The sequence below is a fragment of the Arvicola amphibius genome, chromosome 15, assembly GCF_903992535.2.
Source record: "Arvicola amphibius chromosome 15, mArvAmp1.2, whole genome shotgun sequence".
Lineage (NCBI taxonomy): Eukaryota > Metazoa > Chordata > Mammalia > Rodentia > Cricetidae > Arvicola > Arvicola amphibius.
Window position 1 is genome coordinate 25,172,810 of NC_052061.1, and position 11,317 is coordinate 25,184,126.

Sequence of the window (11,317 nt, forward strand, 5' to 3'; positions counted from 1 at the left end):
TCTCTCTCTCTCTCTCTCTCTCTCTCTCTCCCATGTCTCTTCCAGATAGTGCTTCTTCAGAGACCCTGAATAGCTGGGCCCGGTTACAAGAAGTCTTTCAGTAAACCGTGGAATTGAAAACCACAAAGGGTACACAGAACAGAGGGTCTTGGAATGTCTCTAGACTTTCAAATTCCTGCAGTGAGAAAGGCCAGAATGGGGACAAAGGAGGTGTTCTCAGCCCTCTCTCAGGTGAATTGCAGTATCTGAAAGAGGGAGTATACCGTGTGGCCTACTGGGTTTCATCAATACTGTGTCTGGGTTCTCCTTAAAGTAAAGCCGGAGTCAAAGCCTGCTGTCTCCACAGAGCTCATCCATCTTGGCTTTGGCTATGAGGTGCTACCCAATTCTCGGAGTTCCCTGGATATCCTATGTCCCTAGCAGCATTTACTGCCCTTAGCAAAAGGATGGTGTTTTTTTCCTGTTGACCTCTCTTCATTATTGTTTAAACTCCTCACCTTCACTTTTCTCTCTTGGGGCCACATTTCCATATAAAGTGCCCAAGCATAGACCATTGGGATAGTTGAGGCAGAGACACTGGAAGTTATTCCTGGCCCTAAAGAGCAGTCATTAGAATGGCATGCAGGTTTGCTGAGGATCTGCCTCATGTTCCAGAAGGAGCAGGTTCCCTCTGCACCTGCTCTGCTGTCGGACACGTGTGGTTCCTGAGGTGCACGAATCAGTTCCCTCCAGGCAACCCAGTGTCAGCTAAATGAGTGTGTTACTTGAGGGCCAAGGAGAAAACACCTATGTGCCCCGAGGACTGCTTCTATGGCGCCTGCATACACATTTGGCAATGTTACAGATGATTCTGGGTATAGCAATTCTACTAGTGCACTTGTTCTTTATGTTCTTTTTCTCCTTCCACACCAGTGGCTTCTGGAAGTATGCATGTGCTGTATGATAATATGAGTCCTCCTGATCTGATAGAATGGGCAGGCATTAAAGCTGTAAAGCAGGTTATGGGAAAAAACCTGACTGATAAAAGAATTGGGGAAGTTTGGGAAAAATGCAGAAATTGATCATTGCTTGATTATAAAACTGGACAAAAAATTATACTGAAACAGAAAGGAACTTGGCTATGATGAAAAAAACTTCTGAAGAATCCAGGGCTTTAAGGCTGACTGCCTATGGCATTAGAAATCAAAGTTGGAATCGTGAGGAACAACAATGGGAAAGGTATGACAATGGAGTAAAACCCACTGAACTATGCTTCTGTAACTGCAATGTTGGGGCAGCTGGCCCAATCCCTGCGTTCAGGGGCGTGGCTGCTCCAGCGGGGTAGCATTGCCCTTTAAATAGGATTGGGGGCCGGAAGGCAGCCCGTTCTTGGCGCTCGCCCGTGTTCTCCTTCTGCTCTGTTGGACCCTCGGTTCTGTGAGTTCCCTTATCTCCCTTTGTATTAAAATTGAGTAATTATAAAAGGACTATTTTTGGTTATTTCCAATCTTCGCCGCATCATCTGGCGCCCAACGTGGGGCTCGAACCCACGACCCTGAGATTAAGAGTCTCATGCTCTACCGACTGAGCTAGCCGGGAAAAAAAAAAAAAACTATATGAGTGTTGATTCTTGTATATTGATATATTGAACATTATATGAGAGTATGATACTACCTCTGTTTGAAACAATTGTTATATTGACATTGTTTACTATATTGCAATGTACATCTCTACCTCTGATATTATTTATGTAATGACATTGTTTACCATATTGCACTGTACATTTCTACCTCAGATATTATTTATGTAAGGACCCTGTTTACATTTTGGAAATCATTGTCTTCATTTTTTTTGCACAGTTGTCTATTCTATTAGTCTTACAGTTACATAAGTGTTGAGAATTATATGTTGGTCATATTTATATTTAGGACAATCAGGTTTTTTAGACACATAGAGGTTGTATTTAGTATAGATAGCATAATCTTCAACCTCTTTGAAGAACTGTAGAACATGGCCTTTAATCTAACCTACAGTTTTGTATTTATGAGACACAATCACTCCTGGCAACAATGCTCTACTCCCGAGAGAACGTTGAGCACCAAAGACACTCCACTGGGAGTTTGTCTTCTACTTGGCAGAACTGGCCTTGGGGCAAAGAAAAGCCCATACCTCCATTACTGACTAAAGTATGAAATATCCATAAGTGGATAAAACAGAATTGTCTTATCTTGCCAAGACAGGATAGGATAGTTCTACTAAAGGTTCCTTGCCATTGTATAATGGTATGTCAGGTTTTTTCAGGCCTCAGCCAAAGTTGGTTGCCTCAACATTGCTATCAAGACTTCGTGTGGTTGCCCAGGTAGTCAATTGTCTCTGTCTTCTGTTGCACATTTTGGAAGTTTCTCGTTTGTGCTTCCTGGTTGCTTTGGTAATTTTACTCTCCTTCTCAGATCTTTGATGGGGTTGAAGATTAGATAATGGTAGCTACCTTCTAGATTATTTAGACTTCTCAAAGTAGAGTGATTAGAAAAATTCTTCGTTATATACTTCTCGCCTGATATTGTTTACTTTTTATAATTTTATATGATCTGTTCCCATTGTATATAGTTGTATTTGGTTTCTGAATCTGTCTTATTTAGACAAAAAAGGGGAGATGTTGGGGCAGCTGGCCCAATCCCTGCGTTCAGGGGCGTGGCTGCTCCAGCGGGGTAGCATTGCCCTTTAAATAGGATTGGGGGCCGGAAGGCAGCCCGTTCTTGGCGCTCGCCCGTGTTCTCCTTCTGCTCCGTTGGACCCTCGGTTCTGTGAGTTCCCTTATCTCCCTTTGTATTAAAATTGAGTAATTATAAAAGGACTATTTTTGGTTATTTCCAATCTTCGCCGCATCACTGCAAGTATTTAACTTCTGAGGTGGAAGCCTCAGAAGTTGTTTTATGATTAACTCAGCTAAGAATTAAGTATATAGTGGGTGCATAGGGTTTGGGAACTGGGAAAATTTCATAATGAACGATGATGTTCTGATTTCAAAGAATCTTTATACTTCTTGTGAGCTGCTTTGCCTAGGTAATGGTTAACCTGCAGCAAGAAAAAAAAGAATCATTTTCCTTGTATAAAATTTATAATAGAAAACTGAGATTTGAAGCTCAGGGAAGAAGGAGGAGGAGGAGGAGGAGGAGGAGGAGGAGGAGGAGGAGAAGGAGGGAGGAGGAAGAAGAGAAGGTTGAGGAGGAGGAGGAGGAAGAGAAGAAAAGAAGAAGAAGAAGAAGAAGAAGAAGAAGAAGAAGAAGAAGAAGAAGAGCCTGCCTTGCAGCTGATAGCCTGTCAGCTTGCATCAGAATCCTGTATTCGTGTACTCATTTTGCCTTCCAGACATCCCAGTTTTGAGACCCACTTCTCTGCTGAGGCTGGTCCCCAGCACTCTGCCTCTACAATGTACCACTCCAGGAAGGGCTAACTTGCTCATTTTATACAGTGAAGTCAGCTAACCTGTCTCTCTCAGTCTTTGCCCCACCACCCATGTACCATACAGCCAATTCTAGCAGGTTTATATACACATTGTGAAATATCTTTTCCTTCTTTCCTTTCCTTTTTTGTATGTGCATGTACTCTGTGTGCAGATGTCTGTGTGGAGGCCAGAGAGGGACCTCTGGTGTCATTTCTCAGATGCCATCTGCCTTCTTTTTGAGGCAGGCAGGGTTTCTTTCTGGCCTGGAGCTCATCAAGGCTCATATTTCAGGCCAGCAGGAATCTGCCTGTCTGCTTCCACAGCAGTGGGCTGCATGTATGTGGTACCTCACTCAACTTTTTTGCTTGGGTTCTGGGGATGTCACTTGGGTCTTGATGCTTGCAAGAACTTTATTGACTGAGTGGTTTCCCTCACCTTCATTGCAGAATCATTTTCATATCCGAGTGTCAAGGAACCATCTCAGCAGAATTAGCTTGACTACAAAGTATCCTTTCAGGCACATATTACAAGTAAGTGTCTTCATGTTGATATATTCTTCTCTTTGAATTCTTACATTTTCACTGATCAGGTCCCACAAGAATGATTGTTAGCTAGTTTTTTGCAACTCTTTCCTTGGGGGTACTACTTGTATTTCACTGTCTTGCTGTATGTTTATTACCCTGAAGTCAATGGGATAGCTCAGAGCAGACATTAAGTATCAGTGAGTAAGATACCAGCCTTAGGAAAGCTCTTTGCAGGTCTGTAAGTGAAGGGATGCCCCTCTCTTCTACAAAGAGAAGGGAATACCCTCATACTGATTCACTCAGAGGAATATGGGGTTCAATATTCTCAGGCTACTTTATGTAAGTGTCCCTTTTTGGGTCTTATGGTTTCACTGATTTTCTCTGAGGTATCTGATAATCAGAAAAAAAACAGGCTATGTGTTTGGTGTCCTCTGTAATATTTTGATGACTACCATTAGATTTAAGGCCTTATTTTCAGCATGTTCTGCTATAGTGAGAGCAACCTCGACTAAACACAAGTGGAGCATATCTCTGTGTGAGCTGGTTAGTTGGCTCTAGGCATACCAATTTGATGAGTTCATGGTTTCTCAAGTGGTTAAGAAAAGCCAGTTTACTGATAGTCTCTATAATTTTTACTCTGGATTAGTCCAATGACATCACTACTCACATTCTAAAGCTCACTGTCTATATCCTATCATGGTTAGCCATGAGATTGCTACTGGATTGCAGGGATTGTAGTTTTCTCTCTTATGCTCAAGCTATGCCCAGTGATACAATTCACTTCCTGTTGCCTATGGATCAAGATGTAGAACTCTCAGCTCATTCTCCATCACCATGTCTGCTTGCATACCATCATGTAACACTAAATAAGAATGGACTAAACCTCTGAAACTGTAAGCCACCACAATTAAATGTTTTCCTTTATAAGAGTTACTGTGGTCATAGTGTCTCTTCACAGCAATAGAAACCCGGACTAAGATAGACCAATAAGATTAAAAAAAGCCAGAACTAAACAAAAAGTCTACAAAAATACTATTGAGTTTATTCTGTGTTGGTCAATTACTCCTGGGCATGGGGCCTACCCTGGAATGTGATCAGAAACCTAAGTGAGAGTACATTGGTGAAAACTGATTTTCCCTTTGTCAGAAGGTGTCAGTTGAAGATTGCTTCTTGGTTAGGAGTGCAACCCTGTGTCCTTTTCCCCTTTCAGTCCTGGGACCCTGTTTGGCTTGAGACTCTGCAGTTCTTGTGCATGCTGTTACAGTCTCTGTGAATTCACACATGCATCACTCCTGTTGAGCCTGGAAGGCACGGTTTCCTTGGAGATATCTACCTCCTCTGCCCTTTACAATCTTTCCACATCCTCTTTCACATAGATATCTGAACCATAAGGGGAAGGGTCTTATGAATATATCCCATTTAGGACTGAGTGCTCCAAAGTCTCTCACTTTCTGAACACTGTTCATTAATGGATTTCTGTTAATTCAAGTTTTGCTCCCATAGCTGTGGCTAGAACAGATTCAAGGCTTATAAAATCTGAAATGGCGTTTGATACACTTTGCCTGGTACAAAATAAGAACACAGTTTAAAAGGTAGTTATGAGTTTGTTATCCCCAGTTAGTTGCATTCAATAAATAATGAATGAATGAAAGGAAAGAATAAGAACTGGCCTTCCAGAAGTGGGTCTCATGCTTATTTAAATAGTTTAGCTCACATACTAATGGAATGGGAGTGTGAGGCCTCTCGGTGGTTTCTTGTCACAGTCTACAAAGGTTTAAGCTGGACTAACAGGTCTCTTAACAGTCTTTCTTAAGAAGAGATTTTGACCTCCAGCCTTTGAAGACTTCACAGTAATGGGACATCAAAGTACATTCCACTGTACTTCTCTGGGGATTATCCTTCTACTTTGGGGATCAAGGCTACTGGCTTTGGCCATGTGCTCTGGGGCCTGCCTCCACTGCCCAGGTGGAATCCAGACTCTCCCTTATGAAAATTTGTAGGACATTTGCTTCCAGGTGGATGAAATAGAAATGCCTTTCTTTGTTTCCTGATGACTACAACTGAACATGCTGAATACAAATGATTAAATAAACATGTGACTATGAGAAGCACACAGAAGGCAGACTAGGGAGGAGCTCTGGAATCGGGGGAATGATATAGTCTCCAGTTTCCTGGGAAATGCCACCTAGATTCCTATGTCCAGTGCAATATGCTTTTGGACTGAAGGAGAAAGTCCACTCTTCTCACGTAAAGGACAAGGATGATCCCTTGCCAAGGACCGCTTAAAGGAATGGACATAGGAAGTTCTCCAGATAGGCTTTTAAAAATTCTTATTGTTAGTATGTGTGTGTGTGAATTTGTGTGTGTGTGTGTGTGTGTGTGTGTGTGTGTATGGACAAAGGAAGTTGTCCAAATTGTTTTTTAATTATTATTGCTATTTTGTATGTGACTGTGTGTATGTGAATTTGTGTATGCACATATGTGAAGGTGTGTGTGTCTATGCTTGCACATGTTGAGATCAGATGAGGACACTGGGTGAGTTCCTCTATCGCTCTCCACCTTGAAGCAGGATTTCTTACTAAAACTGAAGCTCACGGTTTTGATTTGGTATGCTGGTCAGTGCATTCTGGGGATTCACCTCTCTCAGACCACAATGCTGGCATCACAAGGACTTGCGACTATGCCTGGCTCTCATGTAGGTTCTCATGTTTTGTCTCAAGCTCTCTTATCCACTGCAACACTGTGCTATTGTAATATGTAGTGCTGGAGATAGAACCTTGGGCTTCATGCACTCTAGGCAAGCACTCTATGAACTGAGCTACATCCCTAGCCTCCGTATGACATTAAGGCGGCATTTTATTTATCTCAGAACAATGTGAATAGCAAAAGATCTCAAGGAAGTTGGTCAAGGCATATTTCTCGGCTCAGGTTTGCTACCTGTGAATTAGGGCAGTGTAAGAGTCCTCCAAAGCAAATGAATGTCTAGGTAAGGAAAGAGAGAAAGTCAAGATAATTACAGAGTGACACATGGCATGTGGTGAGCAAGTGAGCTTTTACTGACAACTTGAAGCAGCCTGGAGTCAGCTAGGAAGAGGAACCTCAACTGAAGGATTGCCTTGATCACTGTGGCCAACACTATCCCTCTGCAGGTAGATCTGGGCTGTCGGAGAAAAGCAGCTGAGTATGAGTGAACTGGAGAGCAAGCCAGTAAGTAGCAGTCCTCCATGGCTCCTGCCTTTGTGACTTTTCTCAGCGATGAACTGGTAGCTGGAATTGCAAGCATGCATGTGATTTGAACTCAGGTCTTCGCTCCTTCAGCTCCTGGACTGTTTTGATACATTTGATGGTTCTAGATACTGTTTCTTCCTCCAGGAGTCGCTTTTGTTTCTCTGCATCTGCATTGACTGCCTAGGTTGGTAGAGTGGCCTTCGGCTTGGAGTGATCATGCCTTACGCTCCAGTTCTTCAACACTAGCCAAGCAGAACCTAAAGAGCACAGTGGATGAGGGCAGCTTGAAAGAGAACGAGACAACCAGGCAAGCAGGCAGGGGCAGGGTGGGTGGATGGTGGCAGTGGTGTGGGGTGGGGTGGAGTGTGAGCAATGCAAAGCCAGAAAACTTAGGGAGATAAACTGACCTAGGCTGGAAAAAGCCCCAGATTTCACCAAAGTGTGATGCAGACAGCATTGAGATGGGCATTTGTGAATTACTGATCATCTGACCCTGGGGAGTGCCCTGGCCTCCGCATCGAGATATCATTGAGGAAACAGGGTTGGTGTGGATGTCTCTGGAGACTAGAGGATTCTCCTGTAAGAACACAGTAGGACCTTAGTAAATCTTATGCTTTCCACACTAGTGGCTCATTTAGGAATCTGAAAAGCCTAGGGCAGGGGAACTGCCCTTCCTTGGAAGGTTTCTTTCTGGCCCTGGAGAAAACCCCTTTGTCCATAGGCTGTTTTAAGGGTTTTGTCATCAGAGAGAAGAAGCCCAGTTGTTCAGAAAGCCTCCTTCCCCAGCTTTCACGCAACAATGGCTGAGCAGAAGATCTCTGTCAGAGAACCCTGCTGTGTGGCCCTGGAGGAGGATTTCATCCCAACAGCAGCAGCGATAAAGTTGGCAGGCACCCAACACACTTAGCATGAATAGCAGGCCACTTTGTCAATGGAACACTCAGCAGGGCTTCACTAATTAAAAGTGCCCCAAAGTAAGCAGTTATTGATTTGCAGGTAAAGATTAAAACAGCTCCACGCAGAGGCACTTCTGTCCAGCCGTGCTGAACCACAAGTCAGACTGCAGTCCTTGGCTTTACAATGACTTCCCAGACACTGGGGAAGTGAGGAGAGTCATAGTGGGGTGTCTTGGGAGGCCCTGGAATTCTTGTCATTCAGGATCATAGGCTAAAGGGAAGAAGGTAGCATGAGACCAGCTATACTGATTGAGGACTTGTTCAAGTTAAGACAGAGGAGGCACACAAATGACAATTATGGGTCATCATGGGATGGCAGGGAGGTGCTCCCTCTTATTGGACCCTGGACCAGCATTCGCCATGACCATGGGCAAGGACACACAGGTTCAAAGAATACCGGTTAATTTGCATGGATAGAGCTGGACAGTGAGAATGGGGCTTAGGTTTGCATGCAAGTGTCTGAGAGTCTTCTGGAGGGCGGACCTGGGCAGTCTCAGCCCCCTGTCCTTCCCTGCATTCATGGAGGAATGGAACTACACCCCAGAGAGTATAGCTTCTGAGAGAGGAATGGGACTGAAGACACCTGCTTTTCTTCTTCCTTTCCACTGGGGCTCAGGGCCTAACAAGGTCCTGAGGGCGAGGATGGGACCATTTCTAACCTGTGCTAAGTGTGTGTGTGCGCACACGCATGTGTGCACACGTGTGTGTCTTTTCCATGGCTGCCCAGAATTATACTAGGCCATGACTCATTTCTGGCTGCTTGTTTTTGTGAGAGTTTATTGGGATGGAGTGGGTGATATGTCTGGCTGTGGACATCCTGCCCTCTGTGCCTTGTTTATAGTCTGTGAAATAAAGATGGTTATAGGACCCAAATGAATGCTGTATCAAGCCAAGGTTTGGGGTTGGGGAATGACAGGTGGCTGGGATGGTGCAGGGGGGCACTGGAAGGGTTTAAAAGCTGCTGTGCTCAGGGCTTCTCAGTGTGACGTCTTCCTTGTGTGCTCACAGGGTCTGGTCAACTTGCCTCCTCCACACTGTGACAATGGCACCTTATACAGACAGCCTTCCTCCAGAGCCTCATTCCAGGCAGATGTTTTTATCTGGCAGCCATAAAGTGGGACCGGGGAAGAATTTACAATCTCGACTATAAAGTAATATCAGCAAAGGCTATATCATTGGGTTCAGGCAGAGGTGAGGCAGAAGTTCAAAAGTTCAAGACCTCCAGGCATTTCCTGAGTGGTTGACATCCTTCTCAGTGACGAGCTGTGCAAGTACTGTACCGAGGTCTGTAGGCTCTCTAAAGTTGCAAGTGGCAGCTGTGGATACATTCCATGGAACCTAATGAACCTTGTGGGCTCAAGTGGTACCCCTAAACAGAGCTGGGTTGGAAAGCACCCGATAAAAGGCCCTGTCTCAATGCTATGAGGATAGGAGGGTGTCTGGTTTTGTCTGTTTGGGTATATGAAGAGAAAAGTAGGGCATGATTACAGAATCATCTGAGGGGTGATGTAGATATCTCCATGGGTTAACGTACTTGACATACAAACTTGACAGACTGAGTTTGATCACTGGATACCAGTGTGAATGGGGAGAATTAGTTCCTGAAGGTTGTCCTCTGACCTCCATGTGCACACCACAGGCTCACATGCATGCACCTGCTCTCACACACACTTCATACATGCCCAATGGTAATAAATAAAATAAAAAAAATCACCTGAGTTTTCTGTCCTGTAGGGACAATAGACCTAAGTTTTGGTCCTCATCCTCACTAACAGTCTGACCCTGGGAAAGGCCCTCTGCCTCTCTAAGTTCTTATCCCCACTCATAGAGAAGATAGTACTTCTGAAACTGAACTCTGTGGGGCACAGAAAAACAAGCAGCTTAGTGCTCTTCCTTTGCCATCCTCATCCTTTCTTACAGGGCTTCCAGCTTTGCGGTTCCCACAAGTGGATCTGAATAAGCCTTGGGAATGAGTCTCAAACACGATGGAAGGTGAGGACTAGACCCAAGGGTGTCCTTTGACCTCCACAGATGTGTTGTGGGCATGCTCATACCCACAGTTACATAGATGAACAAGCACACATGAAATAAGCCTTGAAGATGGTGGCTCTGTCCCTAGCTTCCTGCCAGTACTCTGAGAAAACCCCTCCTTTCTGCAGCAGGAAGGGGATTCCATTGCTTTTTATGAAGTGCTCACTAATCCCTACAGCATCTTTGATAGTAGCCCTGACTTGGAGTTGTTAGGTGTGGAAACTGAGGCTGAGCTAAGCTGTGCATGACATTTTCAAGGACAGTGGCTACCTATGCAGCTCCATCATGGAGCTGTTAAAGTCATAACAAGTGGGTGTTCTTTGATCCTGTTGCATATCCCCATGTCAGAGCCTTTGTACTGCTGAGCTGTCATGCCAAGACACCTCATTCTTCTCAGGGATGGCTTCTACCTGCAGGGGTTCTTCCGGTACTGCTGGTCTCCTTGGACCATCTCCTATCACTAGCGGTTGTGTTTGGTGTGAAGTATCTCCCACAGGCTCACATAGTTGGACACTTGGTCCCTAACTGGTGATGCTATTTGGGAAGGTAGTGGAACCTCTAGGAGGTGGAACCCCAAGAGAGGAAGTGAGTCACCGGGTTTTAGAGTCCAGCCCAGTCCTGTTTACTCTATACTTCCTGACTGTGGACACCTTGTGACTTAATGTCTTCTGCTCTTGTAACACCTGCATTGGTATGGTGGACTATCCCCTCAGTCTGTGAGCAGAGATAAACCCTTCCTCCCTTAAGTCACTGCTCGTATTTTTCATAACAATGAGAAGAGTAACTAACACAATAACCCATCACTCATGTCAAACTGTCATAGTTCTCTGGTGGGAAGAGTCTCTTCTGATCTTCCAGTGTTTTCTACCCATAAGGATATGGGCATCACAGTGGCATACCGACTCACCTTTCACTTTATCTGGCTTAGATGATGCTTAAAATGTACAGCGCTGCCAGTGTTTGCTAACTGACCATTCAGAGGGCCTCCCCTCCTCCTGTTGGGGATGTCTCTGCTTCCTGGGGTGTCTGCTGAACTTTTTATGATCAATTTTCCCCTTTGATACCTTCAGAAAAGCCTTTTCCTGTCACCTTTGGAAGGAAGGTCCTTCAGTTGGTGACTTGTTATAGATGTTTTTCATCCTTTATTTCCTATT

General features: G+C 44.5%; 1 non-coding gene across 1 annotated transcript; it reads right to left on the reverse strand.

Moving 5' to 3' along the window:
* Nucleotides 1-1,505: 1,505 nt before the first annotated feature.
* On the reverse strand, nucleotides 1,506-1,578 carry Trnak-cuu. The gene has a single exon. It is a non-coding gene; the product is annotated as a tRNA-Lys (tRNA).
* Nucleotides 1,579-11,317: the final 9,739 nt, after the last annotated feature.